The sequence below is a fragment of the Odontesthes bonariensis genome, chromosome 3 (assembly GCF_027942865.1).
Source record: "Odontesthes bonariensis isolate fOdoBon6 chromosome 3, fOdoBon6.hap1, whole genome shotgun sequence".
Taxonomy (NCBI): domain Eukaryota; kingdom Metazoa; phylum Chordata; class Actinopteri; order Atheriniformes; family Atherinopsidae; genus Odontesthes; species Odontesthes bonariensis.
In genome coordinates, this window is record NC_134508.1 from 35,339,725 (window position 1) to 35,364,403 (window position 24,679).

At 41.0% G+C, this 24,679-nt stretch overlaps 1 pseudogene; it reads left to right on the top strand.

The window, feature by feature from the left end:
- LOC142376980 (dynein axonemal heavy chain 8-like) overlaps positions 1-23,682 on the top strand; it is a 39,728-nt pseudogene extending 16,046 nt beyond the window's left edge.
- Positions 23,683-24,679: the final 997 nt, after the last annotated feature.

Genomic DNA, 24,679 nt, shown 5'->3' on the forward strand with positions numbered 1-24,679 from the left:
TAATATTGCACGCCCCACTTTTCAGTTATTTATTTGTTAAAAAAGTTTGACACATCCAATAAATTTCATTCCACTTCACGATTGTGTCCCACTTGTTGTTGATTCTTCACAAAAAAATAAAATGTTATATCTTTATGTTTGAAGCCTGAAATGTGGCAAAAGGTTGAAATGTTCAAGGGGGCCGAATACTTTCACAAGGCACTGTATCTACGGCCTGGTAAGGATCAGAGGATTTATCCATTATGATCTGTTAAACCTTAAAACTGAAGGAGGGTGTACAATCTTTTTCAGGGTAAATGCTGATTGGAAAACCCATGATATTGGTTGTACCGTCACATGTTAGCCTTTGCTAGTTTTTTTTTTTAATTTGGTGTTTTAAAGGAGTGATTCAAGCTTTACATGGGAAATTCTTTCTCTTTCCTTTTTTTAGGTTTATTAAAGAAGGCATTGATGGCTGAGACCAAAGCCTGGAAGAAACTGATCTGCAGATACTTGAAGGAGGATTACAAGAAGAAAATGATTAACATCAGTTTACACATCAACAAATACCTTGTACAAGTATCGCATTCTGTTTCTAATCTGGAAGATGTGCGTCATGCCATGGGCACCCTGTCAAAGCTTCGAGATGCTGAAATTCAGACTGATATGACGTTAATTTCTATTGAGGTATGACTAGGACGGTCATTCGTTTTTTAGACATATACAGTACCTTAAGCAGAGCTCCCTCTTTGACCTTTACAGTTGCAAACATTGCAGACTGATAAGAAACATGAAATAATGTTGTTTACAGGAAGCCTTTGAAATATTGACCAAAAATGAAGCAGAAGTGACCAAAAGAGAAGCAGAAGGAGTGTACAATCTGAGGCATCTCTTCACACAACTTCAGTCTAAATCTGTTAGTACTATCAAGACATTCAGGCTTTTTTCTTTAAATGATTTTTTTCATGATGTGTTCCTCTGTAACAAAGCTTCGATAATGAATTTTGAACTCGGATTTTCTCAGAGATCAGTGCAAGATGAGCTGGTTTGCATGCAGCCCAAGTTCAAACGAAACCTTGTGGAATGTGTTGCTGTTTTCGAGAAGGATGTTTACTCTTTTAAGGAAGAATACGACTCTGTAAGTAATCTGTGAATGACCTTGTTTCTATGGGTGTTTGGAAAAATGTAGACGTTCTTATCAGCTCATATGATCCTGCATTTCAGGAAGGCCCAATGGTTGAAGGAATTCCTCCACAAGTAGCCAGCAGGCAGCTGCAAGCCTTTCAGGTACCATTACTGCTCACTCTCACCGTTCTATATTCCAGTTAATGTTTTACGCTTAAAACATGTGAGGAAGAAGAAGAAAAGCCTTTAGCTTTATTATGAGTGGAAGATTATCTATTTTGATAGAGACTTATAAAGACAAATTGAAAAGAAATTCAAATCAAAAGACTACAAACTACATGAAACAGCAGTACAAAAATGTGAAATTACATTTAATTTGAATTTTGGTTTTGGTTTTATAAACATGGCAGTTTTCTTCTCGTTTGCTGAATCTAATTTTATTGCCAAAAAATGTTCTTTTTACTCAGGCTAGATTTGATGAACTGTGGAGAAATTTCACCACATATACTTCTGGGGAGCAACTTCTCGGCTTACCTGTTACGGAGAATAACTTTCTACACCAGAAGAAGTTTGTTACTATCCTGACAAAGCTTTCTATCAGAGCCATCAATGAAAATTCCATTATTATTAACTAACAAAGATTGTAATATCTTTTAAGGATTTTTCCTTTTTTTTTTTAGAAAAGAGCTTGAGCTGCTTCGGAAACTCTACGGCCTGTATGATACAGTGATGAGTAAGATCAGTGGGTACTATAAAATCCTGTGGACAGACGTGGACATTGAAAAGATCAATGCAGAACTTGTGGAATTTCAGAATAGGTGGAGTATTTCTGAGCCATTACAACCTGCTTTGTGCCAGCATTGTATTTTTGATTTCTTTTGTATTCCTGTGATAGATATATTGTTTATCATCTCTATTTGTAGGTGCCGGAAGCTGCCCAAAGCACTAAAGGACTGGCAAGCCTTCCTTGACCTAAAGAGGACCATTGATGATTTCAATGAGTTGTGCCCGCTGCTGGAATTGATGGCAAACAAATCCATGATGCGGAGACACTGGGACCGGATTGGAGACTTAACTGGACACCAATTTGAGGTGGAGTCCAAAACCTTTATGCTGAAGAACATCATGGAAGCCCCTTTGCTGAAGTACAAGGATGATATTGAGGTTCGCTGGAAGTTTGAATACATTTAATTCCACAGTTCTAGCAACAATATTTCTTCTTTTTGTATGTGTCTAACCTCCTTAGCCTGGCTTTCTTCATTCATAGGACATCTCCATATCTGCTGTAAAAGAGAAGGATATTGAGGCCAAATTGTCACAGGTAAAAGACTTGTGGTCTGGTCAGACCCTTAGTTTGATGACATTCAAGGATAGAGGAGAACTAATGCTGAAGGGGGCAGAGACAGCAGAGATTCTTACCATCCTGGAGGATAGCTTGATGGTACTGGGCTCACTGCTAAGCAACAGGTAATACAAGTTAACAACAGCTTCAGATTTACATTCCACTGATTAAATCAGTTCCTAAGGAGCCTTGAACTCCGGAACAATATAATGAAAGGCTGTTAGACTAAAGTGAATGTACGCACTTAGTTAAAGAGGAAGAAGTAGAAATAAACTTATCTTGTTCTTAACAGATTTGACATTTACCAACAGCATTTTACAACACCTTTAAAGTTTTAAGTAGCTTGTGTCCTTATCTGCTTTGTACAGGTACAGTGCATACTACAAAACAGAGATCCAGGATTGGCTCTCCAATCTTTCAACATCATCGGAAGTCATTGAACAGTGGGTTATTGTGCAAAACTTGTGGATCTACTTGGAAGCTGTGTTTGTTGGGGGTGACATCGCCAAAGACCTCCCACAGGTGCAGTTCATGCTTTCTATCCTGAGGAAAACTACACCTTAGAATGCTTCCTTAAGTAAAATTCAAACTGCCCTTTTTTTTTCTATTACAGGAGGCAAAACGCTTTCAAGATATCGACAAGTCCTGAATTAAGGTCATGCAGCGTGCTCAGAAGGTGCCAAAAGTGGTGGACTGCTGTGTGGGTGACCCAATGTTAGGGCATCACCTACCCGAGCTTCAGAAACAGCTAGAGCTCTGTCAGAAATCTCTTGCAGGGTAATTCTTTACGAACAACATTAGTCCAAATACTTTAGATTGACTCAAAAAATAAGATGTGCAGAATTAAATAGATTGTTGTTATACCAGTGCAGTGGGTGTTGATGTTACGTATTTCTAATTTAACAGTTACCTTGAGAAGAAGAGGCTCCTTTTTCCAAGATTCTTCTTTGTATCCGATCCATCTCTTTTGGAAATCCTTGGACAAGCCAGCGACTCTCATACAATTCAGGTTAGAATGAGTTTGAACATTGTTGTCACTATGAATATATGGATATACATATACCTATATATAGATATATATCATTTTTAAATTCATTTATTTATGTATTCAGTTATTGTTTTAATTAATATAAATTACAGCCATACATCTGAATGTTTGCATGATGTCTTAAAATGAAAATTCAAATAATCACTATGACCTCTTTAAGTTTTACTTGGATAACTTTCAAGTTGACATTTTATCACTTGACAAAAGTCAATTTTGATACAATTGTGTTTCAGTCTCATCTCCTTGGAGTGTTTGACAATGTCAACGAAGCAGAGTTTCATCCAACGGAATATAACAAGATTTTGGCCGTTCTCTCACAGGAAGGGGAGAAATTACCGGTATGTCGTGTGCTTTTAAAGAGTTTAACTGATTCATTTTGGTTTTCTCAACATGTAAAAATATTCCATTGTACAGCCCCAATTCCTAAAAGGTTTGACCACTGTTTAATGTATAATTAAAAACGGAATGCAGTGATTTACAAATCTCATGGATGGTCCCACTCCTTCTTTGTCCGGAGGACGCAGCGTCTGTGATTTCTAAAAAGAATTTTAAATTTTGATTTGTCTAATGACAAAACAATTCTACACTTTTCCTCAGTTCACTCTAAATGAACCATGGTCCAGAGAAGATGGCAGCGTTTCTGGATGGCATTCACATAGGTTTCTTCTTTGCGTGATAGAGCTTCTTACTTGCATTTGTGCATGGCAAGGCAAGCTGTTCTCACAGACAGTGGTTTCTGGAAGTGTTCCTGAGCACATGTAGTGATTTCCATGACAAAATTATTGTAAAAAGTTTGTAATACAGAGCTGCCTGAGGGCCCAACGACGACAGAGATTCTACATAGATAGATTCTATCAATCTTTGAATGATATTTTGTACTGTAGACCAGTACAAGCTCTGCAGTTGCCTGATAACGAGCTGATCATTTCAATCAGGTGTGTTGGAGCAGGAAACCTCTAAAACATGCGGGGCAGTGGTCCCCGAGGACCAGGTTTGAAAAACACTGCAGTAGACAATGAAATATTGTGCTACTTTGAGGAACAGTGTTCTGAAATTGCTCCAACATTTGTTGACATAGTTTTTTTGCAGGTTGCTGAGCCCCTGCTCCCTGCTACTTTAAGGGGCTTTTCCAATACCCAGTCATATCCAGCTGCTACACGTTCCTCCAGCTGTTTCCTTTTAGTAGCACTTGCTTTTCCAGCCTATTGCAGATCCCTTCCCAACTTATTTGAGACATTTTGCTACCATCAAGTTCAAAATATTTCATTAAACAGTAAAATGTCTCACTTTCAACATTTTATGTTTTCTTTGACCTAATTTCAACAGAGTGTCCCGACTATATTGAAATTGGGGCTGTAAATCCCTTTTACAGTTCGTGTAAATGGAAAAAAAAAAAAAAAAGATTTATAATCTTTGGTAGTTTAATCTGTAACATTGCTTGGGTGTATCAATTCTTCTGTTTTTAGAAATCTTTGATAATTGCAGTTTGATAAACGTGTATTTCTGCTTTCAGCTGGACAAATGTGTCATGGCGCAGGGAGCTGTGGAGCTCTGGCTTGGAGAGCTGTTGCTGCAACAGCAAGCCTCCTTACACTCCATCATCAGAGCTTCAGATCTAGAGATAAACGATGAAGACTTTGACCTTCTCACTTTCCTTGACAAATATCAAGCACAGGTGAGTAGACAACATTGTGGCCGCTTGGAAATACATTTAGCAGGTTGATTTCTAATGCAAGCCAGTATCTATCAGGTCGCCATGGCTTGCAGCTCCAGCAGGTTGTACTGTGTGATATTTGCTTTTGTTATAGATTTTCTCCACAGCTTCAGTCTTGTACTAAATCTATGACACAACTTTCCTCCTTTGTGGAAAAAAGTTTTTTAAATAACAAGTGTGAATATCTTTGGAGTTTTGTACGGAAGCCCAGAGCGGACGTGGTACGTATAAACTTTTGTTTGATGGTTTTCGATCATTTCCAGAAAACAATAATCGTTTTCTCCAGATAACGAGATAATTATCTCGTTATCTGGAGAAAACCATCAAAAAAAAAGTTTATACGTACCACGTCCGCTCTGGGCTTCCGTAGTTTTGAGAGATACGATGGTATCATAATTGATTTCTATATTCATAGAGTTCCCAAGATTCATTTTATTCTGCCTTGTCTGTTTTAAGGTGGGCTTGTTAGGAATCCAGATGCTTTGGACAAGAGATTCTGAAGTGGCCCTAAGAATCGCTGCCGATAAGAAGGAGATCATGCCTCTTACGAAAAAGAGGTTTCACAACCTACTCAGCATGCTCATTAAACAAACCACCTATGACCTGAGCAAATTTGACAGAGTCAAATATGAAACACTTGTCACAATTCATGTGCACCAGAGTGACATTTTTAATGACCTGGTAAGGTTTTTTTCTTCAGTAAATGTCTGTTCTTTTCTTTCTGTAAAACACTTGAGTTAAGCTCCGCTTTGTTTGCAGGTAAAGAAGCGTGTGAAATATATCAGCGACTTTGAATGGCTGAAGCAGAGCAGATTTTACTTCAAGGAGGATCTGGACAAAGTCATTGTATCCATAACTAATGTCGACTTCATCTATCAGAACGAGTTCTTAGGCTGTACTGATCGGCTGGTCATCACCCCTCTGACTGACAGGCAAGAAAAGAGAAAATTGATTTTTATAAGCAACTTGCTGTAATAAGTCAACTTTGCTTGTAGGTTTTAATTCCTATGTTGCATTCAAGAACAGTTTTTTTTTTCTACAAAGGTGTTATATCACACTGGCCCAGGCTCTGGGCATGAGTATGGGAGGAGCTCCTGCTGGGCCAGCCGGCACCGGTAAGACTGAAACCACCAAAGACATGGGTCGTTGCCTTGGCAAGTACGTTGTGGTCTTCAACTGCTCGGACCAAATGGACTTCAGAGGACTCGGCAGGATATATAAAGGTACATTAGGCAATGAAACAAGTCATCGAGCAGTGGTGTACAGTTTCATTTATGTGATGTCCTATTGTGTTTTTATTTTCCAGGCCTTGCACAGTCAGGGTCCTGGGGCTGCTTCGATGAGTTCAACAGAATCGACCTGCCAGTGCTTTCCGTTGCTGCTCAGCAGATCTCAATTGTTCTGACATCACGAAAGAAACACAGAAGCACTTTCATTTTTACGGACGGAGACTGCGTGAACTTGAATCCAGAGTTCGGCGTGTTTATCACCATGGTAAGACATGGAAACACACAGTCCTATTAAAAGAAACTCCTTGAAACTAGATGGAAAACATTAGATATACAGTATATACAAAGATATGTCATGCCTCTGTATCTAGAATCCAGGATATGCAGGCCGTCAGGAACTTCCTGAAAATCTAAAAGTGCAGTTCAGGACAGTGTCCATGATGGTGCCAGACAGGCAGGTGGGTCAAGGCTTCTTTCTGTGGAGAGAAACGTTTTTCTTTTTGCTGTGGTCCTAACACATCCCTCTACACTTTTGTCTCCGACAGATTATAATGAGAGTCAAACTAGCCAGTTGTGGATTCAATGAGAATGTTAACTTAGCACAGAAATTCTTTGTTCTTTACAAACTTTGTGAGGAGCAACTCACAAAACAGGTGAGAATCTTGTTAGCATTTCATAAGTCCTATTTTGTTTGGTTATTGAACTACTGACATATAACCTCTGCTATTTGACAGGTCCACTATGACTTTGGACTAAGGAACATCCTGTCTGTGTTGAGAACACTTGGGGCGTGTAAAAGAGCTCGACCTGATGACACTGAGTCCAGCACTGTCATGAGAGTGCTTCGTGACATGAATCTGTCCAAACTGGTATCACACAAACTTAGTTCTTACCAACAGCTGTGAATAAAAAAATCCATCTGTGTGTTTCAGGTGGATGAGGATGAGCCCCTCTTCCTTAGTCTTATCAATGACCTGTTCCCTGGTATCCAGCAGGACAACAGCACATATACTGAACTTCAAGCTGCTGTTGCTAATCAAGTTGAGCTTGCCGGTCTCGTTAACCACCCACCGTGGAACCTCAAGCTTGTTCAGGTGCCTTAAAATTGTTGTTTAGCATAATTATTATAAAGTTAGCTTTTGGAAAGTACTTTTCTTACTGGTATATCACTGTTGCTGTCTGGGTCAGCTTTATGAGTCTTCTCGAGTGCGCCATGGGCTGATGACTTTAGGCCCAAGTGGGGCCGGGAAGACCTCGGTTATCAACGTTCTTATGAGATCACTGAGTGAATGTGGAACCCCACACAGAGAGATGCGCATGAACCCCAAAGCAATCACTGCTCCGCAGATGTTTGGTCGTCTGGATGCAGCAACTAATGATTGGACTGATGGAATCTTTTCCACACTGTGGCGGAGGTCACTCAAAGCTAAGAAGGGTAATTCCAACATTTTGTCAACATCTAAGCTAAGAAAGTGTTTGTGATTAATACAGATGAGATCCTAAGAAAAAATATAAAACTGTACAAATGAAAACGGAATTGTATTAAATAATATCTAAGCAATACATAGTATTGTACTTTAGACATTTTTATCATATTACATTCAGTATAACACAATATAAAGGTTGTTGCAATTTTAATGTGATGCTAAATACTGCATCTGCACGATATTACTGCCCAGCTTCAACAAGACAATGAAAATGTCAGCTCAGAAGCTGAGCACTTTTCTTAAGCTATAGATGCCAGTTCATGCATATTTAGAGCTAAAATATGAGACGTCACATGAGACAGCCAGTATGGTTTACTGCACAGTGCGTTGTAACCAAAACACAACAAAACAAAATGGTGACCCGCCGAGCTGCCTTGGTCGTAAGCACCTCGTCCCTGACATGTAAACCCACCTTTCAGATTGACACCACCGCATACGGAACTACACTTAGCCTTGTCTGGTCCGAGGGTAGCAGCTGGGGCAAATCCCAGGCTCCTGTTCCTACGGGACCCCAAAACAGGCCCCTTTTAAGTTCTGGGAATGACAGTGGAGATGCTGTTGTCCTTGGCACACACTGGCGCGCCCACTTTTGATCCAGTAGTGGGACAGCGGCTCATTAGTGACTGACAAAGTGCCAGAGGCTGCCGGAGAACTCAAACATTTAATTGCTTCGACGGGTTTACTCTTCAGGGGAAGTCATCTGGATTGTGCTGGATGGTCCCGTTGATGCAATATGGATCGAGAACCTCAACTCAGTCCTGGATGATAACAAAACACTGACCCTGGCTAATGGTGACCGCATCGTCATGTCACCATCCTGCAAGTTGGTGTTTGAGGTGCACAACATGGATAATGCCTCCCCTGCTACTGTGTCCCGTGTGGGAATGGTTTTTATAAGCTCCTCAGCTCTCAGCTGGCTACCCATCCTCCAGGTACTTTTGTGATATCTAAGTGTTGAAGACTTTTTTTTTCCTGAAAAAGAACAATGCTTTGTAAGCAGTGCTTAGATAGAACTTGGCTTTTGTATTGCAGGGATGGGCCAAGAAGCGCCCTGCTAGAGAGGCAGAGAGCATCATCGGTTTATATGAAAAGACATTTGAGGATGTTTATTTGTTTATTTGAGAGACTATATTTGAGTACATGGTCAACACAAACGGTACAGTTATTTGACACGTAAAAGAGCATCAATTTGATGTTTTTTTTGTATAGTTTAAAGTGAACAAGCATTTGAATGTGGTGGCATGGTGGTTAAGTTAGCACTTCACAGCAAAAAGGGTATTATTGCGGGGTTTGTGTGCCCTCCCTGTATCTGCATGGCTTACACTGTAGTTGCGAGTGTCTGATTGTCCGTGTCTGTATTAGTCTTGTGTTGGGCGCTCTAGCGTCCCTGCCTTCTTAACCAATAGCAGCTGTTAAAGGCTTCAGCCTCCTGCTACCCTCAACAGGGTTTACAGAATCTGGTCTCATTCCAGAGGCATCAGATTCGGAGATTTTGTTAAGACCCCTTCGCACTGCATATACCCACCTGAGAGTAATCTTTAGTATCAGTTATACGTTGTTAATTGTTGTGAAATAAGATGTATTAGAAATATTTGCTTTAGATGTCTGATACTGCCTCGAGTGGTGCGCCACAGCACAGACATGAAAGGACCCATTGTGCATACGTTCAGCACATCGCCAGCTTTGACAACGATGGGATGAGAATGGGTTTATATGTGACTAAAAAGAATGGCGACTTTTGTTTTAGGTGAATGGTGTCACTGGAACAATCTTGTGGAGGAATATGTCTATCCAACTGACCATGTGCCTGACTACACCTCCATTCTTGTTCCAAATGTGGATAACACAAGAACCTCTTTCTTGCTGGAGACTATTGCCAAACAACACAAGGTGATCTTGTGGTTTTTAAAAGAATATTTAGATAATGTTTATACTTAAAAATATGTTACTTTTTGTCTAAACTCTAAATGTTTTATATGTACAGGCCGTACTGCTTATTGGTGAACAAGGGACAGCGAAGACAGTGATGATCAAAGGCTATGCAAAGAAATACGATCCTGAGACGGATCTGTTCAAATCACTGAACTTCTCATCTGCCACAGAGCCCTTGATGTATCAGGTAAAAGATATTTTAAAATGCTTTTTGTGCTTGAATTTTTACAGTCCTACATTGGTTCATGTTTGCAAAAACTTTCTTCGTACACAGCGATCAGTGGAAAGTTACATTGAGAAAAGGATTGGCAGCACCTATGGACCCCCAGGAGGACGCAGGATGACCATCTTCATCGATGACATAAATATGCCTATTGTCAACGAATGGGGAGATCAGGTGTTGCTTTCTTTTTTTTTTAATTAACATCTGTCTGTCTATCTGTCGCTTTAATCTGATGAGTTACTTTATGTGGCTATCCAACCAGATCACAAATGAGATAGTCCGCCAGATGATGGAAATGACTGGCATGTACAATCTGGATAAACCAGGAGATTTCACCACGATTGAGGATGCACAGATTCTGGCTGCCATGATCCACCCTGGTGGGGGTAGAAATGACATCCCACAAAGACTGAAGAGACAGTTTACAGTCTTCAACTGCACTCTGCCAGCCAACACCTCCATTGATAAGATCTTTGGTAGGTTGGTCTAAAATAATCCCATTTGTTCTGCTTCCATTACTGTAGTTTTCATTTTACAGTTAACGGTTTCTTCATGTTCTTTTTGTGCAGGTGTGATTGGCTCTGGATATTTCCATGAATGCAGGGCATTCCAGCCAAGCATATCAGCAATGGTTAAATGTCTAGTGTCTGCTGGGAGGATCGTTTGGCAGTGGACAAAGGTACTTACCTGGAATATGATGAGAAGTTTATAATAGGAATTGATTATAGGTATATGGTATTGATAAGTTTGTTAACTTGTTTTATGACACCACATTGAAGGTCAAAATGCTTCCAACACCATCAAAGTTCCACTACATTTTCAATTTGAGGGACTTGTCCAGGATCTGGCAGGGAATGTTAAACGTTAAGGCAGAGGAGTGTGGTGACATCTCCACCCTATTGGCTCTTTTCAAGTGTGAATGTACAAGGGTGATAGCAGACAGGTAAAATCCTTTTTTAAGTTAAAAAACAAAAAGTTGGAAGAAAGCATTACTCTAAGACTTTGCTTTGTTGCAGGTTTATTTGCTCTGAGGACAGAGATTGGTTTGAGAAGGCTGTATGTCGTGTCATCCAAGAGCACGTTGACCCAAACCTCGTTCAAGAGCTTCATTCTGAGCCGTATTTTGTGGACTTCCTCCGAGATGCACCTGAGCCAACTGGAGAGGAAGACGATGATGCCTGTTTTGATGCCCCTAAGATCTATGAACTGGTGTGAAATCTGAATTCGTACATCAGCGCTTGATAGTTTCATGGTAGTAAGTTGATGGAGGAAACTGTCACCATAATCTGTATGAACAACTTGTTTCAGGTGCCAGATTTTCAGTTCTTATCAGATAAGCTTGTGATGTATCAAGCTCAGCACAATGAGGTAGTAAGGGGCTCCACCCTGGATCTGGTTTTCTTCAAAGACGCAATGACTCATCTTGTCAAGGTGACACCTGAAGCGAGTATAGCTGATGCATTTCTTGTAGACTAGGCTAGATATAATACTGATTCTTTTTAGATTTGCTCCTCTTTAGGTCTCACGAATCATTCGCACTGACAATGGAAATGCCCTGCTTGTGGGAGTGGGAGGATCAGGAAAACAGAGTCTGACGCGCCTGGCCTCATACATAGCTGGATACAGCATCTTCCAGATCACATTAACCAAGTGAGATGATTCATAGTTGTGAGAGCTCTGTTTGTAGGGACTTTAATCACACTGATCAAACTGTTCTTGGGGCTCTCTGAGGGTTAGAGGCGCTCTCCAAAGGACAATGAACCATCAGGGGCTTTTTTTCTGCTTGCATTCAAGTGATATAACCTGCAAACCTGTCTCAGTCGGCCTTAGGTGTCACTTTAAGTCCATTCCTCTGTTTCAAAAAAATAATAATAATACAATAATTTCTTATTATATATTGCTTATAGGCAATGTTTTAAATAGGTTTGTTTGTTTTAGTTTTTTTACTTCTCTTTGATAGTAGTGGTTCCAGTGGTGTGTTCATACCTTCAACCAGTCACTGTACACTTACCTCATCTGGACCTATCACGTCACCTTCATGTCTCCGTTATGCTGGGAAAGCTCCCGCTCCAAAGTAGAAATGAAAGACGCCACAGAAGGAGTTCTATAAACTCTGAGCTCCTACTATAGACGTTCTTCCAGGGTCTCGGGTGATTGGTCAAGCACATGAATACAGTACTAAGATCAGCTCTAATTAACTGCTATTAATTTTATCCTTAAAAGTAGGAAACAAATAAAAAGTTCAATTCGATAAACGTACCTATTAAAGGCGGGGTAGGGGATCTTTTTCTGGAACATTTTTTTACCCCCCCCCCCCCCCCCCCCCGACCGTTCCTTCTCCCTGTGCGCGTACCCTACTCCGTGAACGAATTACACGTCCAGAAGCTTGGCAGGAAGCTAAACTAGAGCCAGCTTGGCTAGCACCTAGCATTATTAAACGTATAGTGAGCATAAACTAAATACTAAATACTAAATACGGCAACAATCGATGCTTGCTGTCAGAACAGCGCTCGTGCACCTTCTTGCTCGTGCGCGTTCATGTACTCTAGAGGTGTGCCTTCGGGGGGAAAGTGAAGAAAAGGGTTGGGACTTTTTACCGGTGTATTTTCAAAATGCAGCTTCGCTGGACTCAAAATCCAGGATCTCCTACCCTACCTTTAAAATACAAGAATGAGTGTCCTTTTAAGCCATGAGCTGTTTGTAGTTGCATTTGCACTGAAAGTGAAATGCTGGGCCTTCTTTCCAATTATGTGGTGTTTATTTTTCCTTACTTAGAACATACAACATGAGTAATTTCATGGATGACCTGAAACTGTTGTATAACACAGCGGGGGCTGAGGGCAAAGGCATCACCTTCGTCTTTACAGACAACGAAATCAAGGATGAGGCTTTCCTCGAGTACCTCAACAATATTCTCTCTTCTGGAGAGGTGAGATCTCATAAAGGTATAAAGGCGTATCTGAATATCTGCTGATTGTGTAACTGAACACTGGAATCTTCAGTCTAATTGAAACGGACTGGAATTGGTCCTGTATGACTGAAACAAAGAGGTCGGGCAGAATGTAACGTCTCAAAGGAAAAGCTTCGCTGGTCCTGACCATGTTGTAATCGTTTCAGGTCTCCAATCTTTTTGCAAAAGATGAGATGCAAGAGATCACCCAGAACCTGATCCCAGTTATGAAAAAGGAGTTTCCTCGAATTCCACCAACTTTTGACAATCTTTATGACTACTTTATATCTCGGTCAAGGAAGAATTTACACGTTGTTCTGTGCTTCTCACCGGTAAGTTGAAACTTTGTATATTTTCTGTTTATACCCAAAAGCAACCGCCCAAACTTTTGCTACTTTTATTCCAAATCTCTTTTTATTCACAGCATGTTTAGATGCTCAACAGTGACATTATATATACACTTACACCCATAACTACCTCCATAAATGAACCTTTTCATTGGAGTTTTACTCTACTCTTGTTTAAAGGTGGGGCAGAAGTTTCGCTCCAGATGTCTGAAGTTTCCGGGCTTGATTTCCGGCTGCACAATGGACTGGTTCACCCCTTGGCCCAATGAGGCTCTGGTTGCTGTGTCCACCTATTTCTTATCTAAGTTTCACATGGTTTGTCCAGCTGATGTGAAGACTTCAGTGATGACCACCATGGGAACTTATCATCACAAAGTATCTGAAACATGTGAAAGTTACTTTGAAAGGTATCACATTTACACAAATCCAATTTGTTCAGAAACATACGCTATCAAACACAGTCCTAACGCTGTATGTTGTTCATCTCTCAGGTTTCGAAGACGAGCTCACGTCACCCCTAAATCTTACCTTTCTTTTATAAATGGTTACAAAACATTATATGCCGAAAAGCACAACTATATCAACACTTTGGCAGAGCGCATGAATGTTGGTAAGGAATTTGAACAGGAAGGCAGTTGTGTCTTTATAAAGATTGTGTACTTTATGGAGGATTTTGTATGGTCTACTCCTGTAAAAGATTACACCAGATGTTACTGATTTCCAGGGTTGGACAAACTGATGGAGGCCAGTAAGTCGGTGGCTCAATTATCAAAAGATCTTGAAGTAAAGGAAAAAGAGCTCGCTATTGCATCTGCCAAAGCTGACAAGGTAAATCAGATACGTCCAAGCTCCTGTGACCTGCAGATAAGATTGATGATGGATGGATGTTTATGAGCAACTTTCCTCCAATCAGTACTTCCACAGTAATGTAAAACCATAAAATTAAGAACAATTTGAGTTCTGTACATAGTGAGGTAGCAGAATCAGTTTATTCATAGGTTCATTGTGGAAATTAGCTTCTGGTTTGATGTGAATAGCTGACAGAGGTTTTGTCATTTCTGAAAAGCTGTTTGAAAGCTCAACACCATGGACGCACGCGTATGATGCATTTGAAGGCATGAGATGTTTATTTTTGCATTCACCAAGGTGCTGGCAGAGGTGACAGTCAGTGCTAAAGCTGCAACCATTGTGAAGAATGAGGTCCAAGTTGTGAAGGACAGAGCCCAGAAAATTGTGGATGGAATAGAGTATGAGAAAGCTATAGCTGAGGAAAAGCTGGAGGCTGCCAGGCCAGCTTTAGAAGAAGCTACAGCTGCACTGAATGTGAGATATCTCTGACTTATTTGAAGATATTTACACCGTGCATTCTACGATATGTTACATGATATACTTAAAAACTCCACAGACCATCAAGCCAGCTGACATTGCCACAGTGAGAAAATTGGCCAAGCCTCCACACCTGGTCATGAGGATCATGGACTGCTGTCTGATTTTATTTAACAAAAAGTTAGACCCTGTTACATGTGATCCAGAACGAAGCTGTCTTCAACCATCATGGTCAGAAGCACTGAAGGTAACAAATTTCCTTTTTCTAAAAATTCAGTTGTTGCAAATGATAAATATATGAATTCCACTCATATATTAAAGGAGACACATTGTGCCCTGAGGTCTTAAATGTGTCATGTTTGGTTGAAATACTACAGAGATATAACACAGCAGCTCTTTTCAAGCCCAAATTTGCAGGCCTTTTTTTCAGTATTAGTTTTAGGAGGTGGAGTGAGCCAGCGGACTCAACTCTGCTCCTCTCTTCTGCAGGGTGTGCCTTTTTTGAGATTTGTTCTACAGCTTTGATGCTTCCATGCAAATGTAAATTTGGACACAATTCACACCTAAAAACCCTTAAAGTGCATTAATATGTGAGAAGGTACAGTAGGTAGCCTGAAAGCTCATGAAATGAAAGAAGGCCTGTAAGAAGTTGGATTATTATCAAATTGATTTCTAAGTAAACTTAACTAAACAAAAAGCAAGAACAAATTAGTCTTGACATCTGGCTTTTGGGTTAAAGCGAATGCAGCACGATTTAAAGTTGAAGATGGATGGGGATGAAAAGATGGCAGCTGGATAATTCTGCTCTGAGTGCAAAACTGAGCGGCGTGTTCTTCCTCACAAATGGCATTTGCATGAATTCATTTGTTTTGTCCTTTTCAGCTTATGAGTGGCTCTGGTTTCTTGACAAGCCTCCAGCAGTTCCCAAAGGACAGCATTAACGAGGAAACTGTGGAACTACTGCAGCCTTACTTTGACATGGAGGATTACACCATGGAAAATGCCAAGAAAGTGTGTGGTAGTGTAGCTGGTCTGCTCGCATGGACTCGTGCTATGGCCTCATTCTTTGCCATCAACAAAGAAGTGTTGCCACTCAAGGTAAAGTTAAAGTTCATCATGTTGGCGACTGTTTTTTTTTTTTTTCTTTTTCATTTTAGATTTGTCGTAGGCGGCTATTCTTCTCCAATAATGCCATTTAAAACTCTCTATTCTCAGCCTGTTTGAATCTATTTTAGGTAAATAGGTGATTAAACCTCATTTTTAGCTCAAAGCCTTTTTATGCTACAGTATAACTGCATTGTTTGTTTCCAGGCCAACCTTGCCATTCAAGAGAACCGTCTAACTGTGGCTAATAACGAGCTGTGCGCGGCAGAGACTCAGCTGGCTGAAAAGCAAGCAGAGTTTGACAAAGTCAAGGCCAAATGCGACGCTGCAATGAAAGAGAAACAGGTGTGACGCACCCTTTTGAAAAATGTCACGACTGCGTTGACTTAAATCTAGAGATTGTAGCTGACACAGGCGTCTTGTCTTTCAGGAATTGGTGGATGATGCTGAGATGTGTAGGAATAAAATGCAGGCTGCATCTGCACTTATTGACGGACTTAGTGGAGAGAAAGCTCGCTGGATCGAGCAACGCAAAGAATTTAAGTCACAAATAAACAGGCAGGTTACAAAGGCAATGCAATTGAATATCAAAATGTTATATTCCAAGGGGGGTTAGTCTTTAAAGAGGTTCATTACTAGAATTCAGGATTGGTTCTTCAAGGACAGATTTAAAAGGTTTTGATAATGGCTTTTATATGAGTCCAGCTGCTTCTGCCTTTGTTTTCAGACTTGTGGGTGACGTACTCCAGCTCACCGGCTTCTTGTCGTACTGCGGTCCATTCAACCAGAGTTTCCGTGATATGTTGTTGAAGGACATCTGGGAGGCGGAGCTCCGGAAGCACAAAATCCCTTTTACAGAAAATCTCAACATCATTTCTGCCCTGGTGGATGCTCCCAATGTGAGAACAATGCCAGCCTATTTTTATTTGATACTAGTCCTGTGAAAAGTAAAAAAAAATCATTTGAACCATTGACTATCATTTTTAATATTTAAGATAAGTGAGTGGAACCTTCAGGGACTCCCGGGAGATGACTTGTCAGTTCAGAATGGCATCATCGTCACAAAAGCAACAAGATATCCCCTCCTCATCGATCCACAGACTCAGGGAAAAGCTTGGATTAAGAAAAAGGAAGAGGCCAACGAACTTCAAGTATATAGCCAAATGATTTTCACTTGTGTCATTTTTACCCTAATTACACGCTTAAGTAAAGCATGTCGCAGAAGTAAACTGATTTCATGTTCAGGTCACGTCCCTCAACCACAAATTCTTTCGCACACATTTGGAAGATTGTATTTCCATGGGACGCCCAATGCTCATTGAGGATATATTTGAGGAGCTCGACCCTGCCCTGGACAACGTGCTCGAGAAAAACTTTATCAAATCTGGGACCAGTTTCAAGGTATTTTTAACCTTCATGTCCATTCGAATTTACCAATACAACTTTAAAATGTGTACACTCTTAAAATTGTCTTCAATGTTTTTTTATAGGTCAAAGTAGGAGACAAAGAGGTAAACGTAATGGATGGGTTCCAGCTCTATATAACTACCAAACTGCCTAATCCAGCATACACTCCAGAGGTCAGCGCAAAAACATCCATTATTGATTTCACTGTAAACATGAAGGGCCTGGAGAACCAGCTGCTCGGCCGAGTCATCCTCAAAGAAAAATACGTGAGTGTGCCGTTTGTTCCAGAAACGCAGCTTGCTTTCCCCATTTGGTTTAAAAATATAACTTTATCTGTGATTGTTTTAGATAACTGTTTTTCCAGTGTAAGAATATGATATTGACTGGCTCTTGGTTTTTTTTCACTCATCTCAACAGGAGCTAGAAGCAGAAAGATTGAAACTAATTGAGGATGTAACTGCTAATAAAAGAAAGATGCAGGAGTTGGAAGACAATTTGCTGTACAAACTCAGCAGCACTAAAGGTCCTATAGTTACTGTTGTAGACTAATGCCAGTTTCTCCAGTCATACCTGTTCTTTTTCCTAAAGTGAAAGTGTGTCTGTTTGTCTGGTTAAAGGTTCTTTGGTTGATGATGACTCCATGATTGGCATTCTGACCACGACTAAGCAAACTGCTGCGGAAGTTAGTGCAAAGCTCAGTGTTGCAGCTGAAGCAGAAGTAAAGATCAATGTCGCTCAAGAAGAATACCATCCAGTTGCCTCTCGAGGAAGCACATTGTACTTCCTCATCACGGAGATGAGCATGGTCAATATCATGTACCAGACCTCCTTGGGTCAGTTCCTCAAAATCTTTGATCTGTCACTCGCAAGGTATGGCTTTATCGTGATTTAAGAAGTATGTCTGCACAGTCTTATCATAAGATGTTTGAGATTAAAGCTCGGAAACTATTCCAACCATTACTTCCTCTAATGACCAACAAATTTGTCTGGAAAGAACAATAGGTTGACAAAGATGTTTCTTTAACCACGCTGTGGTGTGGTCGTATTCTTCAAATATGCTTTGTTCTCTGTGTCTTTGCCTCCCTCGTTTTTTTATGCTGATTTTTTGTTTTTAATTAATGCGCTTTTGCAGGTCTGAGAAGGCCTCCAAAACTCAGAAGCGGATTGCAAATATTATTGAATATCTGACGTTTGAGGTTTTCCGATACACAGTCAGAAGCCTTTATGAAAACCACAAGTTCATCTTCACACTCCTGCTGGCCCTCAAGATTGACTTACAGAATAACAGAATACAACACAACAAATTTCAGATTCTTATTAAAGGTAAGGTGTGCATCATTCCCAGGAAAAGTTGAATTGCCTTTTGGACTTGACATCTCTGAACATAATTGATGAAACAATAGGTGGCGCAGCTCTTGACCTGAAGACCTGTCCATCAAAGCCATTCAGCTGGATCCTGGATATGGTGTGGCTGAACTTGGTAGAACTCAGCAAGCTGCCACAGTTCACTAACATTATAAACCAGGTAAGCCATAGATCCACGAATGATCTGGACATCTGAATTCTTCATCTGCTTGTAGTGTCATCAGTTTTGGTATTGACATGGTTTGTAGGTGTCCCAAAATGGGAAAAACTGGAAAGCATGGCTCAATCTTGATGCCCCAGAGGAAGGCGTCACTCCAGATGGATACAACTCTCTTGATGTTTTCCATAAGCTTTTGCTGATAAGGTTGGGTCCTCCTACTTGAATGTTGATTACATGTTTGAATACACCATATTATAAAATGCAATCACCTCACAAGCATTTTTTCTCACAGGTCTTGGTGCCCTGATCGCACCTTGTCTCAGGCCAGAAAGTATGTGGGAGACTCTTTGGGCATGAGATTCGTTGAGCCTGTCCTCTTGAACCTTCACAGCACCTGGCAGGAAAGTGATCCTCGCACCCCCCTCATTTGCTTCCTTTCTATGGGCTCAGATCCCACCGAACAAATCGAAGCACTTGCCAAGAAACTTAATCTCGGTGAGTTTGCCCTGTCCTGCCCCATTTTTTATTTTATTTTACTGAACTTTTTTATTTTCTTTTGAAGATGTAATGCCAAAATCTCCTGACGTCTGATTGTGTTTACATTCAGACCAGTTCCCAACTTGCGACGCTATCTACTTTTGATTCAGTTAGAACTGTATGAAACCCAAATTTTGTGATTGATGTCCCTGTGACCGTGGTAACCAACTGTATCCTGGATGTTGGTTGCTGTGTGCTCTTTGCAGTGGCACCTTGGGTGTTCACTGGGCAATCCAGCTCATGTATTTGTTTTCCTGAGCATAAATTCATTTGATTGTGGCTGTTAAAATTCCCCTAATTGAAAGGTCTGTGGTTTGATCCGTGGCCCTTAATTCCCCGTAATGTTTCATCCTTGTGTAAGTGTGTGTGTTATGTTGTGTTAGAAAGATAATTATGTTTTGTATGTACAGTATAGTTAAAGGCCTGTGGCTTGTACTGCAAAGTCCTGAGTGGTGGATTAGACCAGGGGGGAAAGCACTATTTAAATGCACTCTATATGTTCATGTCTATGTAAATACTCCCACTGTTTCGGTTTACAGAATGCAGAGCAATATCTATGGGACAAGGACAAGAGGTGCATGCAAGGAAGCTGGTCAAGACATCAATGACAGAGGTGCTTTTAGAAGTTACTGAAGAAGTATAATGCATGAGTTAAGCCTTTCCAACTGAGGCAGTTCCAGGATTGGTACCAGTTCTTTGACCAAGAACCCCTCAATTCAGGGTCTGGAGGGAACCTGTGAACTCTGAGACCAGCTAACAGTTTGACCGCCATTAAAAAGATAAATAAATGAATACTGAGCAAGGGGAACATTTAGACGTAAAATCGATATAGCATCGAAAAGCTAATGATGTCATCTTTCATCTGATATTTTAGATAGTGTTAATATTGCCAGTTGTGGTTTGCAAATGGCCATACACACAGAATTGACCATGTCTGAGTGGGATTTGTAATGGAAATCAGAGTTTATAAATAGCATTGCAGCCAGGGCTTAGAAATGCCAGCTGGCAGTATTAAAACATTACATACCATTTATAAGCCTAGATGCAAACTGCATTTGTGAAAGCACCCCTCATAGGGCGGTAATCATAAATGCTGACTGTGTTGTTGGAACGAACGTATATGACCACAAGGCTCAGGAGTGGCTCTCGTGCATGTGGACAAGCAAATGGTTTCATAGAAAGTTCACAAAGTAAAGCAGCTTCCAGCAGGTGACAGCATCTGGTGAATGCTTTCATGTGGGAGTGTATTGGATTGTCCTGATGTGCAAGCTAGAGTGTTGCTTCTTGCTTTCAACAGCAATGGCTGACTGTTTGACCTGATCCGTGGCTTTTGTGTCTGGATGTGTACAGGGAGGTTGGGTCCTTCTGCAGAACTGTCACCTGGGGTTGCAGTTTATGGATGAGCTGCTAGAAACTATCACAGTTACAGAGAGCATGCATGACACGTTCAGGGTGTGGATCACCACAGAGCCACACGATCTGTTCTCCATCACACTCCTACAGGTGAGACTTGACAACATCGTCATAAAAAGGAAGGTGTTAAAAGTTTTTGTACACGCACAGACTGTCTCTCACTCTTTACCTTTTAAGTCTTCCATCAAGTTCACCAACGACCCCCCCCAGGGAATACGTGCTGGTTTGAAACGAACATTTGCAGGAATTTCACAGAACCAGTTGGAAGTCAGCAACCTGCCCATGTGGAAGCCTTTGCTGTACGGTGTGGCCTTTTTACACACTGCTGTGCAGGTACTGCGCATTCTAAGTTCACGCGTGTCATAGTGGAACTTTATTTAAAGGAAATATTAAAAAAGAATACATGCTTTGCTCCTGGCACAGTTTATATGAGAAACAGAGTGAACTAACCATATTTAGAAGTACCGTAACCTTGACAATGGCACTACTTAATTTGGTAGCCTTTTTTTTCTTATTAATTTCATAATTGATAATGAAATCATTTGTGCCATTTTAATAATGCATTAGGCAAATTTTCCACCTCATTACCATATTGAGAATGTGTTGGCTTTAGTTTATTTTATAGCCTTTTGAAGTTTGAGTGGTTTGTATTTTCCAGTGTAGCACAAATCAACTCGTGTCTGTGACTTTTTTCCTCCAGTAGAAGGAAGGCTGTTCGTCATAATAACACAGGGATTTTCTGATTTTACATGGTAACCTTTTCTTTTTTTTTGCTTTGTAAGGAACGACGTAAATTTGGACCCTTAGGTTGGAACATACCTTACGAGTTCAATTCGGCCGATTTCTCTGCAAGTGTTGAATTTGTTGAAAGACACTTGGATGATTGCGGCCCCAAGAAGGTGAGCGTTTTGCAGCCCTGGTTTAATATTTGTATGTCATCCTCCCTCCCTCACTCACTACTTTGTGTCCCCCCCCACAGGATGTGTCATGGATAACCTTGCGATACATGCTCGCTGAGGTGCAATATGGAGGAAGGGTCACAGATGACTATGACAAACGCCTGTTGAAGTGTTTTGCTCGTGTAATAATCCCAGTTTTTTTGTTGATTCGTGTGTTACAACTCCCGGTGTTTTATGTTGCATTGTATTACATTTGATACGACACGTGAAGCTCAATGTTCTTAATTACAGGTGTGGTTCAGTAAGAAGATGTTTGACCCAACATTTTGCTTTTACACGGGCTACAAAATTGCGGTGTGTAAGACAATAGAAGAGTACATGGATAACATTCAGAGTTTACCCACTGAGGATTCACCCCAAGCACTGGGGCTGCACGCTAATGCTGATATCACGTAAGGAGAGTGTCGTCATGATGAAGCATTAAAGCTGCGGCCGGCAACTTTTTTTTAGTCATATTAGCTTGAACTGTCATGGGATTCTGGAAGGAGAATATTAAATAGGCTGTTTAGGAAAAATAACGAAATCTGTAGCTCCCTCTGAAGCCTGTAATCATGCTTGCAAAAACCGAGCGCTCCCGGCTGTTTTTAACCAATCAAGTTAGGGTGGAGGAATCCTACCTGTCAATCACAGCTTGTGCACACGCTGCTGAGCGTGAGTCTGCCCCAGCTTGTGTGCGCTCACACTGGTGTGAACTCACGTGCACAACCTCGTCCACAGAGGGGGAGGGGTTTGGGGGGCGATTCGGAGCTTGTTAGAGGTTGGGGGAGGGACCTGAGAGTGTATCAGTTTGAATTTTCCGACTTTAGACTCGCAATTTTGAAAACCTGCCGACTGCAGCTTTAAAAGCGGTCTTGTTGTATTTACTGTACTTAGAGTCTCTGAGGTTATTGCATTTCTCTTCTATAATGAATGTTGACCAGATACCAGACAAACACATCTGCTGAGGTGTTAGACACAATCACAAATATTCAGCCCAAGGAAAGTGGAGGGGGATCTGGAGAGACTCGGGAGTCCATCGTCCACAAAATGGCAGAGGACATGTTGGACAAACTGCCCGCTAATTACATTCCACATGAGGTCAGTTGGTAGGATCATTAGGCTTTTTACAGGCCAATGTACACGTTCTCTTAATCTAAACTCTGTAACTTTGATGGGTTCAGGTCAGAGCCAGACTGTTGACAATGGGAGCTCTTAACCCAATGAACATCTTCCTACGTCAGGAAGTGGATCGAATGCAAAGGATCATCTCTGTGGTGCGCTCGAGTCTGACTGACCTGAAGCTGGCCATTGATGGCACAATAATAATGAGTGATGTAAGATTTCTGATTCCTCAGCACATCGCTTCATTTTTGCTTCTTAAGATACGCACTTCTCTGTATGTTTGTTACTCAGTTTTTTCATCAACGATTGTCTGTTAGAGTTAGATGAGATTTTCAGGAGGCTTTAAAATGCTTTCAAACTCCTGGTATGTACTTTGTTCCTAGAACCTTCGTGATGCTCTGGACAATATTTTTGACGCTCGTGTGCCCAGCCTGTGGAGGAAGATCTCCTGGGAGTCTTCCACTCTGGGCTTTTGGTACACCGAGCTTATCCAGAGAAACAAACAGTTCTACAGTTGGGTGTTTCAAGGAAGGCCCAAAGCGTTTTGGATGACGGGTTTCTTTAACCCTCAGGGTGAGTTTGTGGTTTAAGGGGTTTATGTCTATGGTTTGTTCCTGGAAGGGGCTGGTTGGAACAGAAAGAACATCACTCTCATCGAGTCCTCACCCAAAGTACTCTTCACACCCATGCCTGTCATCCACATGTTTGCCATCAAATCCAATGCTCCTGTGGATCAGAAGCTGTACGCCTGCCCCATCTACAAGAAACCAAGGCGCACAGACCTCAATTACATCACAGCAGTGGTGCTACCTACTGTCCAGTCACCAGACCACTGGATCTTACGTGGGGTTGCTCTGCTCTGTGACATCAAATAATAAACAACTGTATTACTTTTTAATGTTGTCCAAAAAACAAATAAACGTTTTTTCTGCAGATTAGGTGAATTACTTGTTGACTATGTATGTGAGACTCATCTATGGAGCCATTGATCAACTACTTAAGTGATAAAAATATTACATTAGTTTGCTTTGAGGGCTTACCACTTATCACAAGGACGTTAATGAGCCAGTGAGTAAGTAAAAGCTCCGGTGGCTCCAGCAGCTCTTTTCTTACCATGGAGATCATATATGATGTCTATGGTCTCACCTCGCCCTTCTTCTTCTTCTTCTATTTTGTTGGCAGTTGGCAAACAACTTTTGGAAGCATTACCGCCACCTATTGAAATGGAGTGTGAGTCTGGGCGAAAACTATCTCAGCTAAATATAAAAAAATAAGAATAAATAAATAATTAAAAAAAGGTATTATATCCTTCTAATCAGTCATGTGGCTTCTAGATAGTGAAAAAGGTACTTAAAGCACATCTCACTTGAGTTCTTCTGTAGTATTGTTTTAATGTTTAATTGCACACTTTCTGACTCTAGTCCTAGGATGAGGTGCTGCCTCTCCTGGTCAAACCTGACACGTTGCTCTATTACATGCTCCACGGTCTCAGTAGCACCACATACACTACACTTTCCATCAGCATGCTTTTTAAAAACAAATAGCGTACTGTTCAGACCAGAACGCCCAAACCTCATCCTAGATATGATGTCCTCCTCTTTGGTGGGTCTTGCTGTTGGTCTAGCATGACCAACCACCCCTTGGATGGTAAAGTACTTTCTCCCAGTAGCTGCACCACTCCACTCACTCTGCCAGATCTCCCTGGACTTTGTCTTGACAAGTGACTTTATCTCTGACTTGCTATAAGCTACTTCTAAGGTAACCTCAGGGGTCACACATGCTTTCTTTGCGTACTTATCCGCCAACTCGTTCCCTCGTAACCCAACGTGTGCTGGTACCCATAGGAAGCTGATATCGGTGCCTGAGTTTATGAGTCCATTTACCATCTGTGCAATTTCTAAAACAATATCCTGTCTGGACTCCGACATGGT